This window comes from Neolamprologus brichardi, chromosome 18, assembly GCF_056152115.1.
Source record: "Neolamprologus brichardi isolate AB-2024 chromosome 18, ASM5615211v1, whole genome shotgun sequence".
In the NCBI taxonomy this organism is placed as follows: Eukaryota; Metazoa; Chordata; class Actinopteri; order Cichliformes; family Cichlidae; genus Neolamprologus; species Neolamprologus brichardi.
Genome location: NC_142121.1, coordinates 26,687,054 through 26,707,443, shown reverse-complemented (window position 1 = coordinate 26,707,443; position 20,390 = coordinate 26,687,054). Strand labels below are relative to the sequence as shown.

Genomic DNA, 20,390 nt, shown 5'->3' with positions numbered 1-20,390 from the left:
AAGTTAGCTGGAGACTTTTGGTGTAACAGGAAACAGATTCAGTGTTTATTCTAAACATTAAGAATAAGGGAAAATCTTTACTGTGTTTCATTGAGAATTTTCTTGCATATCTGCATGTTGGTCCCAGAGGGGACGTTGGTACTCTGAATGCAGCTTTCTGTGTTGCTACTACTGAGTATATCTTGATTAGAAATTTGCTTTCTGGATTATAGTTGATGTAAAACCAAGTATAACTGTTTAAGGGGCAACAGAATATTTAATTTAAAAAAAAAAAAAAAAAAATGCTCAAAATGCGGTGAATAGTGTTTTTCAGTAGTTTTGGTTTTTTCTGTGGAGTTTGTTACCAATGCTTTGTTTTGTTTTCCTTTTTAATCCTTATTTTTTACATTAGTCTTTGTTACTGTTGATGTTTAATTTAGTGTTTTAAATAATATGCTGAGTATTTTTTGGTCGTTTTGTTTCTTTTTCTTTTTCTTTTTTTTTTTGGTAGCATGATTAAACACGTTCAGAGTAGGTAATACAATACAGACAGAACTTGAGTTGATTCTCTCATATATATACTCACCAGCTGGGTTATTGTGGAAAAGCTGCTTATATCTAACCAGTCATTCCCATGTCATCACACCGAATGCATTAGGCAGGTAAACATAGTCAAGGCAACTTTCTGAAATACAAATCGGACAACAGAATAGGGAAGAAAAAAGATTTAAGTGACTTTGTGGTTGTTGGGTGTCAGGCTGCTCTAAGTAGTTTGGAAACTGCTGATCTACTAGGATTTTTCCACACAACCATGTGCGGGGGTTTACAGAGAAAGGTTTGAAAATATCCAGAAATCTGGATTAAAATTGTCTGGTTAATGTCAGAGGACAATGGCTAGACTGCTTCAGGCTCATACTAGAAGAATATCTCTAAAGGCACCGCGCACGGAATTTTAAAGCAAACAGCAGTAGACGACCACCAGATATCATTCTTGTCAGCTAAAGACAAAACGAAGGCTGCAATTCACACAGGAAAAGGGAATCCACCAAAGCACTAGCATGTACCTAATAAAGTGGCCCGTGACTTTAGACTTCCAATTCTCAATGAATATTTACATCAGGACCTCACTGACTAAAATAAAAACCATTTCCTATGTGCTTTAATTTAATTTATTAATTTTTTCTAATTAAGAGAGTGTTTATTAGAAATGCATTTCTCGTTATCCGTGGCAACTGATGCAGAAATGACAGCAAATTTACATTTAAAAGGCCAACTTTACACTTAGCTTTTTAGATTAAATTCTATGTTATAATGCAGTAGCTTTAGACTGCTCGACTTTCATTTTATTGTGAAATTTTACGGAAGTCGCGTCTGAGCGGTGGGTAGCTTGAAGCTGGCGGTCGCCCTGCGTTTCGGTTGGTCCGCCTCTCTCCCGACAAAATTCGGCTGTTCTCGACGCAAAGCGTCCAAGTGGAGGAAAAGGAAAGAAAAGGGGGAAGCTGGCGAAGAAAAAAAAAAGTAAACCACAATTAAAAGAAATTAGCTCTAAACGTCCGCAGAAAGTGAAAGCTGAGCTTGGAAGTCGACGGCGAGGTCTCCGCTGAGCTTGTTTTCCACAGTCTGTGGTGTAAACACGTTAGTGTAGTTCTGACATTGCGCCGTGAGAGACAGAGCTGAGGGAAAGGTCTCCTCCCAGTCTGTTGACGGAGACAGTTTGGCTTCAGTGGAAGGAGACACGGCTATACCTGACTGCACAGTACACCGGCCAGGTAAGACTGCAAACATGTTGATAAAATGTCACATTAGTAGCCGATATAACGAGCTTTACGCTGAAGCAACAGTTGGTCTCAATCTGTTCTACTATGAGACATATTTACTGTCAGCTGCCAGCTTTCAGAGTCTCCCTCCGCCTGTGCAACACTTAGGTGGCACCACAGACAGTTTAGACACACAAATGTTATTTCTGCAGTTGTGTGTCTACAAAGAAATGTGCGATTCGTTTGGTATTCAACAGGTGAAAAGCTTTTAACTGAAGGTTTGTTCAACACACTGCTGCCTGCTGCCCTGATTATTCCCCAAAGGCTCCACCTACTGTGTTTGCCACATAGTGACTTATTTTGAAAAGCAGATAGATTATTCCAGAAGAGAAAATAAAACCAAGCCACTTCCTTCATGGCAAATCAGATGTATAATGGGTAGGGACATTACTAGTGTAAGCCCACCATGAACCAGTTCTGAGCCTGGGAAGTGGCTGAGATGTTTACATGGGACATCAACAGTTCAGGCCATTAGGAGGACAGAATACAGACCAGCCATTGATAAGCCCAACTCATTAGTACCCCATTCACTGCCATCAAAGCTTCCTCTCGACATGAGTGGATCACACCGCACACAGTGGAAGCCCAGGAGCATACATTTCCTGTCTTCACGTTCCTGACATGCCATGAAGTTTTATTTTGAAGGAGTGAACTGCCTCAGAAGTCAGAAGAGATGAAGTGACCGAATCTGTGCATCTGCTTTATTCCCATTATAGAAGCTTTTAAACTTCCTGTTTCATTAATGAAGGAATTGACAGCCCTACAGTGCTGGGTCCAGTCATAAGGCTGCTATTATGCTATTACATGGAACAGACTCTTTTTTTAAAAACTTATTTTCAGCTCTTTTTTTAAAAAAAATGACAGAACAGCTCCTCAGATGAGATTTGGGATGTTTTCAACGTGTTATCACCTAAAAAAACCCCCCATTGCTTCTTTTTAGCGGCACCCGCTGCATTTGTAGTTGTGTGAGTAGGTTAGCTGGATAGCTGGCAGGATTTAGTATGACGTGTGATGCATGTAAATTGATTAGTAACAGAGGAAGGGGGCTATGTGATCGAGATGGGAACCATGTCCTGCTTAACGCAGCGGTTGGATGAGAGAGGAACGGGGAGGGGAACTCCTTGTAAGCTGCAAGACTGAATGGAGGATCACTTTTGTTTTGTTTCCTTCCTCCTTCCCCATCTGAGCCAAGTTGTGGGATGTGGCCGCACATGCAGCTGTCACCAATGCTGTAATCCTTTATCTGTGAATGGCGTGCATCTCCTCCTCTGACACAGAATGCTGCTGGACTCGATTGGCAGCGAGTTTTTGACAAGCAAGAGGAAAATGCAGCGGTGACCACCGTCTAAGACCAGGATCTGTTTCCTCATAGAGCTCTCTGTGATTCCCCGCAGTGGAGAGTTTTGTTGAAGTAGGAGGCGGTATGTGTGTACGTGCCTGTGTGTGCCTGCTTTCGTGTCTTTTCAGTGATCTCACTACTTCCTTAGTGGGCTGAGATTCACATATTTTTCTCAACATGTTACTCACACGCAGAAACCGACATGACTTACAGGCTACTGAGTAAATTATATGTTTCTAAAAGTATTTGTGCTAAAGTACATGTTATTACATTCACACCCTTTCTCCTCTCAATTCCTGAGTCCTTTAAGTAACGTGACAACAACCTCATGGAAACACTGATATTTCTCTCAGCGCTGGAATAATTAGTCAGAGAAAGTTAATCACTTTAGCAGGCACAGATTCAGAAAAAGTCTTGAGTCACCCCTCATTTCTTTATACTTTGCTTCCTGGGAGCCAGACGTTCTCGTAAAATTTTAAAATGGACTTGAGCAATATTTCTCCAGGCTCTGTGAAAGCCATTCAAAGTTGTTCTTTGGTCATTAACTGCTATTGCACTCATTTCCAGTCCAGTCCCCGTATATGACTATTTTCAGAGGAATCTTATTTGTTTGATAGTACAGTCAACACAAAGTGATCTTTGAATGATTCACTTAACACAGACCTATGGGTCAATAAAAAATGTATCTAACTCAAGAGATAAACCAGTGATAGCAAAGAACCAATTTTAAAAAGTATTTCTAAGTACTTTGTTACTAGCAGCCTGTGACAAAAACACATGCTTCCATTTCTTCTTCTCCGACTTTAGTTGAATCCTCGAAAAATGCCATGGATAACACAGTTTGACAGGTATAAAATATTATTTCCACCAATATAATAATTCCCAAAGAAATATTATTCAAAAACATGGGATTTATCAACATATTGTGCAACTTGTCCCTTAAAAATGTGAGGAATCTGGACAAGTCGGAGACAAAAAAGAAGTGGCAAATCTGAAAATAAAGAAAAAAACCTATCTTTAGCAGATAAACATTATCTGAAAGTCATGTCCTTAGGAATAGGGGGGAAAAATTTAGGAAAGACCTGATACAGGGCCTGAGATATACATGTGGTCATTCAGCTGATCTATCTACTGTTCCCTGAAGCCTCACCAGAAATGGTGTCATTGGAAGGGTAGCTGCTAAGAGGCTATTCTTAATGAAGGTAAACAGAAACAAAAGGCCAACATATGCAAAATTACACAAGAAATGGACTGAAAATCGTTGGCAACAGGTCTTATGGATTGATAAATCTAAATTTTAAATATTTGGTTCAAATAATTTTCAGTGAGTACAGAGGAGATCAGGAGAGTATTTATAGCTGGGGGGCAGGATTGTCATCATTTGGGGCTGCATTTCAGCCAGTACTGAAAGTAGCCGGTCAGATTTTTGATCAACCATGCCATACCAGCTGTAAAGTGTTTAAATTGAAGACGAGGATGTCCCTGAAGAAGCCTGGAAAACTATTCCTCTCAACACCAACTGGTCGCTGCAGATGGCTGCCCCACTGAGCCTGGTTTTGCCAGAGGTTTCTTCCTGTTAAAAAGGAGGTTTTCCTTCACCCTGTTGCCAAGTGCTTGCTCGTAGGGGGTCGTCTGATTGTTGGTGTTTTGTACGGTCTTTTGGTTACAGTATAAAGGAGCTTGAGGAAACAGCTGTTATGATTTGTCACTATATAAATAAAATTGATTTGAATTAAAATGAAAGGAAAGCTGCATCAGAGAGTTTAGCCTGTGTTAGAGAATATAGGTGGCCATACCAAATACTGACTCTCAAGCTTGTTAGAGTTGTAGAAACTCTGTTTTTGCCTTGTATACTGTGTTTTTATAGATGTTTGCAGCTGCTTCAAAAACATCACACAATTATTTTTAATTTTCCTACCAAAATATAAAGAAATGAGGGGTGGATAAAGACTTTGGATCAGTACTGTATGAGGAATTTGCTGTTTCTGATTCTTCACACTTTTTTTTAAAGGCTTTTTTTTGTTGGCTGAAATGAATATTAAGAGTTATTCAAACCATCATTTCTGAGAAGTAAAAATGCATTTCTCGCCATGTGACATTTTAAAGAAGTAAGCAACCTTCATCAGTGGTATAAATGAGTAATTCACTCCTACTTAAGTCCTAATTTTCTTTCTCTGATCATTGACAATTAGTAATCATCATCTGATTACTGATTATTCACAATCTATAACAAACTTTGAAATCATTAGTCAGTAATTGCCAGATAGTTGCTTTTGTGTCTTCACGGAAGTAATCATTGTTGAGTGTTGAAAAAAACCAAACATTAGCTGGTCCTGAGATTATCGTCAGACACCGAAAATGTTGCATAGTTTACTCTGCAAAGCCGCAGCATTTTATTAATAAATAACTCAAAACTTAGATTAAAGGAAAACTTTATTAAATGTCTTGGTAAAATGGTGTAAAACTGGCAACATTTATACTGAAGAAATCAAATAAACAAGGCGATGAGGTGTTTGATATCAGCTTAAACAGAAAGGCTCAATATTGTGAAATGGCAGATTTCATTAATACATTCCTGATGGATCTTCTATAAAATGTACTGATAGTTTTATGTGTGTTGTCCACTCTTATTTGGCAGTCTGTTATCTCTGCTCTTACGCTGAAGGTCAAAATCCAGAACTTAAAAAAAAAGTCTAAACAGTCTCACAGGAGTCTATACAAGTCTTTTGATTCACATTCCTGGACATGAATCTTCTCTCTCTTACTTTTTTGTGTACATGAAGACTATTCTTTATTGTTATTTTGTTTTTTTTATGAGCCTGGTGTCATATCTATTTACGGGGTCCCTATACATGTACGTGTAAGCATGACTGGCCAGCATATAGTGAAGACAAAGAGCCTTTGTTTAAGTAACTTAAGCTGTACTTAAAAACACAATGGTTGATGGTTTTTATCACAGTCCAGGGGATTTTCCTTTGGTAAAAGGCCAAGATCTTTGATGGCTGCCAAGATTTGTTATGAGGATGACAAAGGTTATCATAGTGTGTATATATATGTTTATATATATATATATATATATATATATATATATATATATATATATATATATATATATATATATATATATATAAAATAAAACAGTTTTCTCGGTTGTATGTGAAAAAATATATTTATTCTATTTTTACAAGACTGAAAAATGTCACTCATGTTAGGGTTTTATGCAGTTTTTCCTCTCTTTTGTTTCACTAAGAACTCCACAACGTTGTCTTTTCAGTGATGATTTTCTTCCACTTCAGCTATACAGTATGCAAAGATACACTCTGGGCCTCAAAAGCTGCTCCAGCTTGATGTTTGCGGTGTGTGTTTGTGTATGCACTGCATTGTGTAAGTTGGTAGTCACAAGGCTGAGCCTACAGTGTCTGGTTTGCTTGAAATTCACCCTACCCAGCAGCAGATGTACTCAGTGGTGGTGACACTGCGGATATACAGTCACACCCATGTGTTGGTTTGGCAGCACAGTCACTTGCTTTTATGAAATCCCCGGCATAACTCAGTCCTTTCTTATTGGCTAAAATGGGCCAACTTGGTGAAACATGTGCTTTATAGCCGAAGCGTTTTCCAAGATGCTGTTTTATTAATTAATCATTTTTTATTTCGTGTGTTTCAAAGGTGATTTTAGATGAAAGTGGTTTATTCACTGCTGCCTTCAGGAAGTGAGGCGCTCTGTGTGCTCATGTACTAATCAGGTTGACATCAGCCTGACATGTACACATTTGCTAAGCAGGAAGTGTTGTCATAGCAACCATCTCAGATAGGTAAGAAAGGTAGCGCGCAGACCTAATTTCCCCCGTTTCAGTAAATGTGTCAAGGCTTTCTGATTCTGATTCACCGCCGTGTCTCAGCCTTTTGCTGACTCTGTCTGCTTGTTGTTTCAAGGATACACTGGTCCCTGAAGCTGGGTTCAAGCTGTAGAGATCCTATTATTGTGTTTGTCAGTCTGAGTGGAGGACACAGGTGACAGACACAAAGGTAAAACTAGTGCCAAACACGGAGCATCTAACATCCATGTGAGAGGAAAAGCCACGGATTTCTTTACCTCTGCAGCTTTCTGCTCAGTGACACAGCTCATATTTTCTTTAAAATAAGCCTTATTTAGCAGTGTAGACAATATTGACTCAAACAAAAAACAGGGTGTGCAATCAGACATGAAGCAGAAATGCTTACTTCGACATCAATAATACTGAATGAAGTCGATCTGTTTCTATTCAGCGACATATTTAAATATTTCTCTGTTCCAGTGTATAGAAGTATCAGAATTTATGTAGATTTTCAACTGTTCATGGATCTAATGTTTAAAGCCTGAGGAAGGATAATGATTGACATCCCTTGCCCAGACTTATTGCCAATGTTTTATATACAGAAGTTGTTTTAAATATCTTTTAGGTTTTCATGGTATTTTTTTTTCAAGTGTAAGAAATACACAGAAGCTCAGCAGCAATACATTGAGTCAGCAGTCATATAAAATTGTAGAAGAAGCAATGATATAACTCACACTACTGCAAATCCTCAGGTTCAAGTCTGTCCTGGGCCATTTGCTGGATGTCATTCTGTACTGCCCTGTCCAAAATAAAGATGAAAACTCTTCAAAATAGACTTAAAAAATAAAAAAACTCATCTAGATTAAAACAAGAAACTTGAATTAGCATGTGTTTTGCTTTTTTGTTTTTTGATAAATTGCCTAAATGGTTATTATTGATTTATGCCTCTGGCTTCGGACTCTTTGATTAATTGCCTAACACTTCCATCCTCAGAGACTGAAATCACCAGCTTACTTTATCATTTAAATGCATACTGAGTTGCACAATTTAGATTTTGCTTGACTCAATTTTTTGCATTTGTTCCGGTAGAAACAGTGAAAACCACTTTAGGTTGTTTTTTACTGACTTTTGTTCTAAAAAAGGAGATTTTAGGCAGTGACTTATGAGAGTCCTTGGTATGCCGTGACTGATGGTACCTGCAAAGCGCTTCGGGCTTGTAATAACATGCCTCTGTAAGCCAAAACTAGATTTTGAACGAATATTTTTGTTGGTGTATGAAAGTCTGCACAAAACCAGCCTATAGTGAGAGTGATTTAACAAGTCAACTCAACAATGCCATCTTGAGTCTGTTTCTTTTCCTTATAGCTTCAGGTTAAAGTTTTGTTTTCTTTAACTGTTGAGCAATACCTTAAAACTGATGCTGTAAGGGCACACATTGACATATGAGCCCTTTTTGTGTTGAGGTTGGTGAGCAGGCCTCAGTTTGTTGCCAGTACATAGCTGTTCATCCTGATCTCTGGTTGGACAGGAGAGGGAAAGCAGATAAGATAGGCGTGTTTGGAGTGTAAACTATGTCCAAGGTTGAAGTTCCTTGTAACCTCACTTTAATGTGAGGTTAGATTTGTAGCTGTCCCACAAAGTGTAAAGGTTAGTCGATGGACTAGGGAGCTCAATGCTCTGCAGTATTTGGGAGGAACCTCTCTTCAAAAGAGAATTGCCAAAACTTCTTATAACCAATAATTGCATAATTATAAGGGTTAAATGCTTCTAGCTTCCTAGATTTGAGGATTGCTTTCTCAGTAGGCCTTTTTCATACAGTGGGAAAAGCACAGGTGACGGCATTAATGGTGGCTTTGTACTACACTGCTACAGTGTCTCAATACTAAAACCAAGACATTGAAACTGAAGCAATTAAATGTATTTGGGCCATTATTAATGAGCAGTTTCCTATGTGACCTTGTAAATAATGTTTTGTGCATTTTAATCGTATTTATTCATTTATTTTTGCTATTTCAAATTTGTATAAATGCAGTGGACATTTTGTTTTTACTATTTTTTGATTCTGTGTGCAGATTAAATGCACACATATGTACATTCACCAGACACTTCACTGGGTATACCTTTGCAACTAGTTGTTAACACACATATGTTATTAGTCAGTCACGTGGCAGCAATATAATACATTTAGGCATGTAGACACGGTAAACACGGCCTGCTGAAGTTTAACTGAGCATCAGAATGAGGGAAAAAAGGTGACTTAAGTGACTTTGAATGTAGCATGGTTGTTGGTGTCAGACAGGCTGGCCTGAGTATTTCAGAAACTGCTGAGCTGATGGGATTTTCCCACATAACCATCTCTAGTGTTTACAGGGTCCTAAAATAACCAGTGAGCAGCAGTTTTCTGGGTGAAAATGCCTTGTTGATGCCACAGGAGAATGAGCAGACTGCTTTGAGTTGATAGGAAAGCACAACTGACTCTGAGCACAAATCACATGGAACCTTGAAGCTGATGGGCTACAACAGCAGAACACCACACCAGCTACCACTCCTGTCAACTAAGAAACTAAGACTACAATTTAAACAAGCTTAACCAAACTGTACATGTTATCATATGTGATGACTTAATTTCTGCTGCAACATTCAGATAGTAGGATCACAGTTAGATGTAAGAAACATGAAAGCATGAGTCCATCCTGCCTCGTATCAATAGTTCGGTTTGGTGGAGGTTTAATGGTGTTGGGGATATTTTCTTGGCACACGTTGAACCCTTTAACCCCTGCCACAGCCTACCTGAGTATTGCTGGCTATGTCCAATACTTTATGCCCACAGTATAGACATTGTTCCATATCACAAAGTTCAAATTCTCTCAAACTGGTTTCTTGAAATTCTGGGATGTGGTGGTAATTCACATCATGGATGTGTAGTCGACAAATCTGCACCAACTGTGTGAGGTGATCATCGTGTCATCACCCTAACCTATCATGGACCAAACTAAGGAATGTTTCCAGTACCTTGTTGAATCTGTGCCACAAAGAATTAAGGCAGTTCTGAAATTAAAGTCCAACCCTTCTAACCCTTAGCAAGCTGTACCTAATAAAGTGTCCAGTGAGTGTATCTATAATACAGTCAGTGTTCTGCCTGACAGTCCAGTCGAGTTGTGTTCTTGGACATTAGTGAGTCAAACAATTGCAACAGTTCATGGATCTATTGATTATTCTAGTGGATTTATTCAATCAATAATTATTAGTTTTTAACTCTGTCTATAACTCATTTACAATATGAAAATTACTATTAAAAAGTTTGGGTCTCACTTGATTTGCAGACATCACGGTCGAGCTTAGAGTCTTTTTATGGATGCTTAAGGACCCCTAAATGTAATCTTAGCAGCCCTAAAAAGACAACTATAGTAATACTAGTAATAGTAATATATTTTACTATAATCTGACATCATCTTCTAATGTTATATTCTGCCAAACTGTCTATTGGAAACGGTACAGGTTCCAGGAAAAACGTGTAAATGTGCAGTGTTTTTCATGTCCTGATGTTAAAGTGCACACACATGGGCACTGGATGCTTCAGCAGCGAGGCTTGTAATTGATAAAAAGATTTGTGCTGCTCACGACGTTGAGAAGATGAAGAGACACAGCTCAGTGGTGCAGATTTAAAAACAGTTTACCTCAAACATTAACAAGCGAAAGTGCAAACTGTTCTGATAATGCAAGGTCACTGCCGTGTCTTAAAAAGTGTGTTCCTATTTACATTTTTTCTCTAAAACGTCAACTAATGTAGGATAGATTATAGAGTTTTAGCTAATTTAGAAACCCTGACTTACTGTAAACAACATAGTATTCATAACATAGTTATAAAAACAAGGTAGTTTCTGTTTTGCCCACATTTATTAATGATGTTTTCAAATAACTAATCTGTGTGTTATACTGTTACCAAAGGTGGATTCTCCTCGGTCTACTCTCACAATAACTTGTCTGACGAATACTAATTTAATAAATACTTATTTAACAAATTAAGTAAATACTTTGTTTAGCTTTTTCTTCTTTTCTTCTTTAAAAAACATGTCTGTGTGTTATTGTCAGTGAATAGAAGAGAATGGAGAGAAGACAGATTATTCTTGTAAGGGTAGGGGAACAATGTGTAAATGAGGGAGGACACAGAAGTATTCATTGGCTTGATTCCCAGGATGGCTGTGTGTGTCATCAACAAAAATATACGTATTTAAAAAACAAAACTATCACCATGTGGGTTCCTCTCTGGCTTTATTGTGTGATGCTCTGCTTCCTCCCCAGTGGTAATGTCACAGGAGCGGATGATGTTTGGCAGCATCGTAACAATCAGCAGGCCTCTTTAAGAACAAATAAACAGTGTCTCTCTCACAGAAGAGTTGGCCTTAAAGCGCATTATGTGGGTTTTGCTTGAGAGCCCAGTGTGTGTGTTTTGAATACTTCACATAATTTGAAGCCAGTTCCTTCTGTAATGGCGAGGATAAATAACAGAGAGCACAGGTTTTCTGTGGATTGCTTTTACCACTTTAAAGTAGACCAAAGCAAAACTAAATGCTGTCACAGTCATTGGAAACAGGCCAGAAACAACTCTTCAGACTTCTTGGATCTTAAAGAGGTCTGTTGTTCAGCTGTCAGTACTTTCTTCCTGCCACAAGGTGGTGCACTCTGACTGCTTTTCTGCCTCCCTTGAGAGGCCCGTCATTTTCATTGGTGCTCCTACTGCCGGTGCCACCCCAGCAAAAGCAAGCATTTGCCAAAATATGTTTTAATTCAAAGCATCATTTTTCCAGCAGCTATGCTTTTTACATTTAAATAAATTATTTTATATTAGTCTCTTTACCTTTATGAGTCCAGCTCTGTGTGACAACTAGGCCATTTATCTTGATTGCTTTCTCGCACACACTCCTCATGTCACTGTGTATGCCTGCCTATTGTCTTTTACATTTCTTTCCTCCTTTCTTTTTTTTCCTCATAAGGGTATGTAAGGGAATTTTTCCTGCAAGGCGAGCATGCATTGTCTGTTTTGCATATGTTGCACCTCTGACGTGAATCAGGGATCGTTTATTTGTCTTGTTAGACGGCTCAGATAGCATGGGTGCGTACATGTGTGCACTGTGATTATGTATCAGCACTGTTTACTGGAAGGACTCTATAGTAACCAACACAAGCAGAGCGCCATTAACGCAAAGGCCGACAGACGAGCCTTAGTCTCTTTGTAATGTACCGTTTGTTGGTAATACAGTTAAGATCATGGCTCAGTAAAGGATTTCTAATCTTATAACAAAGGTCAGAGGAGCAATACCTTATTTCAGAGTTAGATATGTTTGACTTGTGATTTCTTCATGCATAGTCTTATATGCAACCCCATGACCATGGATTAATGTCACCGTGATAGGAAGCATAATGACCATTTGGGCTGTTCCACTTGTGATTGGCAAGTACATAAAAAATGTAGAGTTTCCTGTAGAAACATGTAAACTTCTGTCTGGTTGGACTGGATATAAAATGCTTTGAAGTTCTCCCACTCACAGGAAGGTATACCTTTTTTTTTTTTTACTTCATAAACACTCCTTAAATTATTTCCTCTGACATGCACAGGATTTCTTAAGACTGAGGCCCAAATATGGGCATATCCTGTTGTAGGATCGTGTGGGTAGGCCAGCCTTCCAGCAGTAAGGAATGCTGGCTATGACTACCTTTATTGCATTAATGGTGTAATAGCAACTCCTAAATATGTACATATGGGTAGGGTTCAGTGCTCTGTCAGCAGCATGCCATTTTTACCTAACTGAAGGAAAGTTCAAGGTGCAGCAGAAGCATGCAGCCTAGCTTAAAGGGTCCAATGACAAATGAATCATTCATAATCCTCACAGTCCAATCAGCATTTTAAATTCAGCTGTCTGGGCGTGTGCGAGTGGGCTGGAGAAACAGTGTCACTTTGATGGATTCTTTCATTGCTTTGGGGGCCTTTCTGAGTCTATGGGGAAGTTTGCTGGCATCCCAAACAAAGGCCAGTGTGTGTCCTTCCTCACAGAGGCCTGGCTGGGACCCCTCCTCGACACCTGTAGCAGAGGGCTCTGCATCCACAAGCGTCCTCGCTGTGTTTGAGAGAAAAACCCGCGCCCCTTTATTCACTTTTAAAAACTCTTCGGGCCCCACAGTTTTTGTCTGTTATGCTCAGTTTCTGTTTGGAGCAGAAGCAGGTGTCTGTGAGATGCACAGTCGCTGTCTGTCTTCTTGTCCACATTCTCAGTGTCTTCTCATTCGCTCAGATCAGGTGTCTCATTCACACTCTTGTCAAATTCACTTTCTTTTAAACCAACATCAAGGCTTTGTTTGGCTGTGATTTATAGAGTTACTCGCTCCTTCGCGGTGCAGCAAGGCCTCACATTTGGTCCAGGAATGCTTCATGTACAGCGACTCCTTGTGCAGCTACCTTTTTGAACTGTTCCCAATAGGCAGTGTTCCCTCTCGCTGCACTTCTTGTTGCAAAAGACCACACCGTTATCTGATCATGTGGAGATTTTATTTTTCTCAGTGGAGAAATCATTTGCAGGATAAGCAATTTAAACATTCATGAACTGTTACTGCAGTTAGTCTATCTGATTAACACACACACACATACATTTCTGTGTATAGCTCTATTTGCAGAAGCACTTCTCGCTCTGTTGCTTTCCTGTGTGTTGCTCTACGATGACCATATGGCACACACTTTTCTGTGTATTGTCTTGACTAATTATTTTTTTTGTCCACCACTGGAGTCTCTTTAAATGACTATAGTCCATTTAAAAAAATAAACAAAACTACTCGCATGAATGAGCCAGGTGAACTTAGTGACCTTGTAGTGCTGAGAAGTGGATGGAGCATTAAGAGAGAGGAAGTAAAGGGAGACGAAGGGAGGATGAGGAGGAGGCAAACATAATTTTTGAGGCGATTTGGGGTGGGCTGCAGAGGAAGTGGCCTCACTGTGACCCACAGTGTGAGCCTCTTCCTGCACCCGACATGTCTTTGAAACTGTTAGATGAACAGAGTCACGGTGGTTGGAGGGAGGAGCAGCCATTCATGTGGCCCCTGATTAATAGTAACTCGGGCTCCTTTGTGTGTATGTGTAGTAGGGGGGTGATTGTAAGTCAATCTAACTATAAGTCAACGGGCTGTCTGAGATCCTGTCTGCCTCTTTTTCTGGATTTTAACCGTCATAATTTAAACTTTTGTTCCTGATGCCTAAATGTCTTGTAATCATGTTGAGTGTCTGAAAAGTAATTAGAGGAACAAGGAAGACATTTCAAAAACAAAACCACCGTTTTTTTTCTGTGGCGTTACTGGAATTTGAGGCTGTTGCAGTTGGGGAATTTAAAGTGACAACATGCCTACTGAATGTCATTGGTGTTTCATTATCTTTTGGGTGTTTTTTGTGGGATTTTATGCAGTGATGAAATTTTTTCACACTTGCAAGTTTCTGAATCTCAAATGGTTACTTGTTCCTTTTTGTGTGTGCGTGGGTTTGTAGACTCATCACAAGATGCAACATGGTTATTTGTGGTACATTTACAGCAAATGCTGGCTCTAGTGTTTCCTAGATTGCCATTGTTTTGACAAGTGAGAAAAGACAAGTGAAGGGTGGAGCTTACTGTAAAACTGCACTCCTATTGGCTAGCAACTTGTCAATCCAAAGACGTTAGACATTGAGCCTAACAGAGATAATGGTCGTGTAAAAATAAACTGACCAAGCTGAATAAATGTTTTATTCAGTGTGACATGAAATGAGACCATAAACTCATCACAACATAGTGTATAGATCAAGTCCGATACTCATAATTTCTATAGGACCAGAAGTGTAATTGCAAACCGCAGCTGTAACCACTTCTTGGCTATTGAAAAGAATACAGGTTTACTGTAATGCTTTATTTTTCAGATGCAGCAGTTGTGTCCTTTATATCGCTGCAAGTTTTCTATATATGCTAATATGAGTTTTTGTATGTTTTAACAATAGCATGAAAATCAGAAGAGAAAGCAGAAAGGAACTTTAACTTGCAAGATTCATGTCCAATTTTGGTCTTTGACTTTACATAGCTGTGTGCTGACGTATGTATTATTCCTGATCATAAACATTTGTCCTCTTGACCTTTCCCCTCGTCCCGCTCAACCCTATCCGAGGCCTCCACTGCTGTCATAAAGTGATGATAAAATCATTTACCTGGACTTTGAAACAGTGGCACAGTAAATGCATGTAGAGCTTACTGTAATAAGTACTTATGCCCCCATAGTCCTAATCACTTTGGAATAAGAAATATATTAGTATGCATCAAGTCTAATAAGGTTTTTAATGTCAGCACAATAAGGAGTATGCATTTATCAGAGTGACTGCTGCATTTTCCAATAATAACTCAGGGATCAGCACTTCTCTTGTCTCTGCTGACACTTTCTATGAGCTTGTTTCTGTTTTCTTTTCTGTATGCGTGTGTGTGTGTGTGTGTCGCCTTCTCATGCAACTTAACTTGAGTGGTCATGTGGAGATATCCGTCTGCTATCCACATGCCTGTCATTCCTGTCCCTGCGTGTGCAGTAATGTCCCTTCTTACCAGCAGATAATTGGGATCATTGGGTTCTAAATCATGTACAGTCACTGCTAATAGATAAAACATGAGCCCACATGACTTCTTCATGACACGTAAAGTCATCCCACACTTTTTGTAAGCTGGAGGAAGGCTGATGCTCAGGTGGTGTTGCTCAGGTTTGGTTTGGTTTTTTAAACTGTGCAAAAACTGGTGTCCTGGGTATAGTTTATAAATTTTTATAAGAGCCTGATTCTTCTCACTTCTAAAGTGCAGTTTCACCTCCTCTCTGTGATTTCTATAGCCCTCTGGATTATTTTTCACTTATCTAGGTTTTACGTAAGGGAAGCAGTTCATACTCAGAGTAGAAAAAAACATCCACAGTCCACAGCCATGTGGCCTCATGACCTCTCATCTGTAATGACAAAGGTGAGAAGTTTGCACACAAATAAATTTTACCATGTGAGCATGGCTTCTTGGGGATCTGCGGAATTAATGATGCACTGGCACAACAGTGGCTCATGTCAATTTTAATGGGAAATACAAGTGTTCTTAAATGTAGATGCAGGTGCTCACTGTTCCCCTGGAGCTGTGTTCCAGTTGCATTTATGGCTCATAACATTTGTTAGAAAAGCAAACAGAGTAATAAAGGCTAAGGCATGCCAATGTATACAGTGATTCAGCAGAAATGACAAAGGTAAAGTACAGTAGAAGCAAAGGGAACACCTATGAATATCCATGCACCAGCCTGCTCACATGCATCTACAGTATATATATATACATATATATATATATATATATATATATATATATATACACACACACACACATATACATATATGTATGTGTATATATATATATATATATATATATATATATATATATATATATATATATATATATATATATATATATATATATATATGTGTGTATATGTGTGTGTATATATATATATATATATATACATATATATATTTTTTTTTTTCAATTTATTTATTTATTTTTTCTGTTTTTACAGTTTATTGAGTGGGCCTAGGTGTGTTGCAGGGGCAGCTGTGGCTAAAGGAAGGTTGGTGATTCGATCACTGGCTGCTCCAGTCTGCATGCCAAGGATACTGAGCTCTGAGTTTCTCTCGATGCATTCAATATCGAATGAGTCGAGAGCAACTCGTAGGACTGTGTGAATATTAGATAGAAAGCACTTCTACACAGAAAAAAAATGCCTGTACAATGTGGATGAGAGGTAAAGTGCTTTGAGTAGAAAGAAGAACAAAGTCATTTACCATGTATCTTTTCTTTTTCCTCTCTTCTTACTTCTTTTCTTTTTTGTATGTGTCTGTCTCTCTCTTTTCCTATCTCTCTGTCTTTGTCCCCTTTTCTTTTGCACTCGCCCTCCCTTGCTCCCCTCCTCTCTCTCGACCTCTTTCTCTCTTTTCCTCTCTCTTTCTCTCTCTGACGTGAGCATCCTGAAAAACAAACGCACACATTTTCCACCACTGATCCCTTTGTCCTGATCTACATGGCTGTTGGCTGCTGTTGATCAACAACAAAAGATTTAGTACTTGAATATTATATTTTGCTTAACTTTCCTCAGAACAGATTCTGTAGTAATTTGCTTTAAAATAATATACGTGTATACCTGAATGCCATACAGGGGGCATTACATATATACACTTGTATAAATGGACTTTGACCCTCCTTACACACCTAATCTTTGTTACACACACACTCATCCCCATTTATGTCACCAGCTGACTAATCCCATTTCCTCTTTGCTCAAAAAACAATCTCCTTTACGACCTTTATGTTGTATTCTAATAAGCTCTGTGACGTCTATGCCATTATCAATTATTCCATGCATGCATGCTGTTGCTTAACGCTTCCTGCATCAGCTCCAGCTGGGATCAGGCAGAATCTGCGGCATAACTAACTACACACCTTTGCCCTTTTCTTTTTCACCATCGGTGCAGTAGTAGTGCACATAAATGTTGTCTGTTGAGCTCAGGGGTGGCGCCTGGAAAGGCCGAATACGTCTGTTTATTGTTCCATATAGGCAAGGCAGTGTTGGAGCAGAAATGGAGCACCATTGTGTAGTATCTCTCTGCCTTCGTCATGAATAGTAGCTTTCAGAGGCAAGGGGGACTGAGGCGAGAGGCAAAGCACTCACAATAGCTTTAAGTTTTATAGCAGTCTCTAGCAGCAGATATTTGGCACAGGACCAAATGCAACATACACACAGCTGCACAGCTTGCTTTCTCCAGCTGAACTCTCTCTCCCCTGCACACATACAAACTCTTATCTCTCCCTCAGTCTCGGTCGCAAGCGCACAACTCTCTGCCCCGCCATTCATTCCTTCCCTGCATCCATTTCCAGCAAACTCCACTCGGCTTGCACTAAGCTTTCTTTTGTTCAGTTTTCGGAGAACAATGTTGTTTGTTTTCCGAGGGCAGCGCAGAGAGAGACGCTGCCTGGCAGCCTCTTTGCCTAGGTCGCCCATGTCTCCTGCATGTCACTCTCTGTGCGTCTGCAATGACGTCCGGAGGGCATTATCTGCCACAGGCCTCTGTTTGTTTTGGGCTGCTCCAGGCTCGATAATGACCCATTACTGGGGAACCAGAGGCTCACGGGCAACTACATGGAAGCTGTCGAGTCCTTGCTAATCTGGATGGTGCCCAAATTGGTCATATTCAGCTACAGTTGGGTGTCATTTTTAACCTGAACCAATTGACACCAGCCAGTAGCAACAAAGAGCTGCTGGCTATTTTTAGAATACCCTCTAGCTGCTAACAATATCACTGGGGCAACTTTCTGAGTCAGTTTAAGTCCTGCTCTTAGCATTTTGACATCATGCATGTAAAGCCAGGAGTCATGTCTGAAAGGCTGTTGAGCATCAACAAAATCGTTTACATAGTTGTTTCATTATTTCTGGCCCCTCCTATGGAAGGAATCCAAGGAGTCAATTGACAGTTACATCAATGGAAAGACCAAATATCTCTCATTCTTTGCTCTTACGTTCAGCGTATTGCAGATTGCAGACTCTTTCTCGAGGCCCTCATGTTAGCCACTTGTGATCTTTTTGGATCTTCCCTTTAATCATTTTATCTGTTTCAACCCATACTGCACATCACTATCTACTGCACTTTTGATATGAAAGGTTGCTTGAAGTTACAGCCCAAGGCTGTCTCTACTTATTGTCTAATATACAACACTTTTATTAGTTCCAGGAACCTTCAGGCGTAGTACCCCAAATTTTCGGTGTTTGCATAAAAAGGTAGGTTTTTATTCTTTCTGAGGATAACAGGAACTTTGAGTGACATACATAAACCCAGATTAAGTGTAGGGTGTTAGGCTGAACACATGAATGCAGCACAGGTATCCTTTATTATGGAAAAAGTGTAAATATCAGTAAAATATTAAAGTAGTTGAACAATACCCAGAAGAAATTACTGTTATGCCGGGCTCACACTGTGCGATTTTTGGGCCATTTTGAGCCGATTTTTGAGTCGTGCGACCGTTTTGGCGATAGGCCCGATTTTGGCCTTCATCGTGCGTCGTGCATCGTGTAGTATACGTGGGGTAACACCTCACGACCAGCTTCCGATCATCAATCGCTTGGTCGCGACCGTCGTGAGGGTGTCGCCGCAGTTTCTCACACTGCGCACGCGCAAACACAAATGTCGGCGAAAAAGACGACGCAGCACGGCAGTGCAGCGTGTGATCTGGACACAAGCGATGGAGGTACTTGTAGAACTTTGGAAAGCTCATCCGAGCCTTTTCGATGTGGCCTCACAAAATTATCACGACCGCAACAACCGTGAAAATAGTTGGATTTACATTGCTGCTCAATTACAGCTGCCTGATCAATGTTTTTAATTAGCAATTTAGCAAAGTTGATGGTGGTGGTGTGCGTGTCTGTGTGAGTGAAAGACAGAGAGGGAGAGCGAGCGACAGAATTTCTGTTATAACCTTCATTTTATGGACGCACAGTGTGAGCTCTCGGGTCGCATCAGAGCATCGGGTCGTATAGTGTGAGACCCTGCATCGTGACCTACGAACTTCTAACCCCTGCGAGTCAATCGTACAGTTTGAGCAGGAGCTGAATCGCGCGACTGACAAAATCGCACAGTGTGAGCCCGGCATTAGTGAACTCCAGGCTGTATTCGGCTTCATTTTACTTGAACTTGCTAATATGCATCTACTGCAAAAAGAAAGCAGTGCAAAGAGAGAAAATGACTTGGCTGAAAGGGTATCACAAGAAAATAAAAGGATGTTACATTATCAGCTGCTAGCTAGACTATTGCATCTTATTTCCTATTAGCAGTGAAAATGCAAACAGAAAAAAATCCTTGATAGATTCCCATTGGATACTTGCCTCCAGCTGTTCCCCAAGAACTGTTTGATCTGAATTGAGATGCTACAATGCACTATACTGTTTTATGTTACCCATGTTTGTTGCTGCAGTTAAGGAGGTCACAGATTTTTTTTCTGTATCCTGGGATTCACAAACACAACTCCCACCACACCTGCTGCAGGTACCTATTAAACCTTCACTTGCCTATGCTACACTTAGTCGACATTCAGCCCTAATCTTTAAACCACAGTACACCCACATTTAGGATTGCACAACTGATAATTTGCGATGTCAACAATAGCCACGGGCCACCACATGGCTGACCCTGCCTGCTGAAAATAGCCCATTCAGCAGTTTGGGAGCCAGATTTTGCCACATGACTCAGTGATGTGTGTGTGAGAAAGACAAATAAGTCAAAGACAGAATTTGGGCCATTGTTTTAATCGTGATGAAAAATCGTAGTTCACAGAAAAGGAAACAAGAACAAAAGTAATTTTAAAAAAAAGATTTTTT

General features: G+C 39.7%; 1 protein-coding gene across 1 annotated transcript in view; it reads left to right on the top strand.

Moving 5' to 3' along the window:
- Positions 1-1,367: 1,367 nt before the first annotated feature.
- The window catches only part of gng12a (guanine nucleotide binding protein (G protein), gamma 12a), a 30,735-nt gene continuing 11,712 nt past the window's right edge, over positions 1,368-20,390 (top strand). The window contains exon 1 of the mRNA XM_006786785.3: positions 1,368-1,748. The gene's annotated coding sequence lies outside the window, so the exon portion shown is untranslated. The remainder of the gene's footprint in view (positions 1,749-20,390) is intronic.